The sequence below is a fragment of the Arabidopsis lyrata genome (assembly GCF_000004255.2).
Source record: "Arabidopsis lyrata subsp. lyrata unplaced genomic scaffold ARALYscaffold_4, whole genome shotgun sequence".
NCBI classification, from domain to species: domain Eukaryota; kingdom Viridiplantae; phylum Streptophyta; class Magnoliopsida; order Brassicales; family Brassicaceae; genus Arabidopsis; species Arabidopsis lyrata.
The window spans coordinates 12,102,294-12,104,186 of NW_003302552.1; the positions used below are offsets into that span (position 1 = coordinate 12,102,294).

Below are 1,893 nucleotides of genomic sequence, written 5' to 3' on the forward strand. Positions count from 1 at the left end.
TTTTTGTTTATCAATTATTTTCATATTACGGTTATTATAACTTGGGATTAGCTAATAATATGTGGGTTGTGTGTTGGTGTACATGTGGGAAGAGACACTGTTAATCGTGTCTTACATGAGCATGTATTTTAAAAGATACACTGTTAATCCTAGTATCCTTACTTTTTTAAAGTGTGTTGGTGTGATTGACTTCAAATGAAGTGTTTTAGGGATGATCAAGTCAAATCAGCAAACCAACGTATTTATTTGCACGACACATCAAATGAATTTTGCGTTACACTTATTTTCATTTATGCTTATCAACAACATTAATAAGTTGACACAAACCAAAGAAACTTCAGTTACATCCATGATATTTCCACCACTCCAAGCTTTACAGTCGCTCCTATTCTAAAACTCTTTAACTTTACAGACACATATATATTCAAAATCAGTGGCAATTATTTCTAGCGCTTCCATCTGAAGCACAATTGATATTAACCCATATTAGAGAACAATTGATCACCGGTCTACCAACCATTGCAAGTTTGATCTTATCTCTAAAATCATAGATAGTTTAGTAAATTAGTTTTGTCATACACCAAATCTTGGCAACATATTTGTTCAATCGTACTGAGCATATCTCTTTAAATAACCATCTCTCTATCTCTATCTCTATCTCTCTCTATCTTGGCATTAACCACTGGTTTGAAAAATGATAGAAGGTTAATAAGAAGTTGAAGGGGCTGTCTACCATAGAAAGTGAGAGTCAGATCCGTAATCTTACCTCACTCAACCACATCAGAGAAGCATTTGAATACCTAAAAGGCCATCCTTCCTAATTTCGTCTCCCTTTGAATATGGGAGGTAAATGCTATCTCAAGAAGCATGTCGGTGGAATCTGTAGGTAGAGAGTTAGAGGCCCTTTACCTAGTTTTCACAAACAATACCAATCCTTATCACAACACCAAAAATTATATTTGTATAGATCGTGAGTTCAAATTGTAAACTTAACACAAATAAAATCGACGTTCTTACATTGTTATTGAATCAACTTCCTTTTTTATTGAACGATGTCGATTAGATGGCCTCTGATGCTCTCTTCCATCAATTTAGATGGTGATGAAAACAGATTTGGATAATTTTGAAACTGAGTTTTTGTGGAACGATGACACTGAAATAAATTTAAAGAATTCTATTGGAATATATAAGAAGGCTAACTAAAGGGGAAGATTGATGGTCAATTAGAATCTAAGGAATTCCAAAAGTTCAATAGTAGATTTCAGGGAAGACGATTAGTTAGACCTAAGGACGTTTAGATTTTACTTTTTTTTTTTATAATATATATTCATGGGCTTAGAATCAGGTCCATAAACAAATAAATAAACATTGAATTGATTAGTCGGTGGCTTCTTTATTGACGTGAGAAGTTTGCTGATGTGGCTTTCTCTAAGATGTGTTTTAGTTTGCTTATGTGGATAGGTTGAGAAGCTTCAATTAGTCTCTTTTATTAGTAAGAGATTTGAGAGAGTCTCATGGTGAGAGCTCTCCATTGAAAATCGAAATATATATATATATATATATATATATATATTTTCTTTATACTAAAAAGAACATTGTATCTCTCGTTACACTCAATAACCCAATTTCCAATGGCAACATCAAACCACACTGCCACACATGTTCCAGAGGGCATAGTTACAGAGATACTAACGAAGTTACCGTTGAGAACATCTCCAGGTTCAAATCGGTGAGTAAAACATGGAAATCTATATATTTTCATCATCTCTTTGTGCCTGTGCACCAACACACTTCTTCATGTTGGTCGCTCCTGCACCGACAAAAAGAACCCATAGACTTCCATGATCCAAGCAGGTCAGTTTATATGTCTCATATTATCAAGTAAAGTTACAC

At 34.0% G+C, this 1,893-nt stretch overlaps 1 long non-coding RNA gene across 2 annotated transcripts; it reads right to left on the reverse strand.

The window, feature by feature from the left end:
* Positions 1-260: 260 nt before the first annotated feature.
* On the reverse strand, positions 261-1,291 carry LOC110229122. 2 transcript variants are annotated; one of them, XR_002332557.1, is made up of 3 exons: positions 1,018-1,291; positions 767-909; positions 261-539 (listed from the first exon to the last, which is right to left on the reverse strand). It is a non-coding gene; the product is annotated as an uncharacterized LOC110229122 (long non-coding RNA). The 2 variants fall into 2 exon arrangements; XR_002332556.1 differs by having other exon boundaries at positions 261-909.
* Between the last annotated feature and the right edge of the window lie 602 nt (positions 1,292-1,893).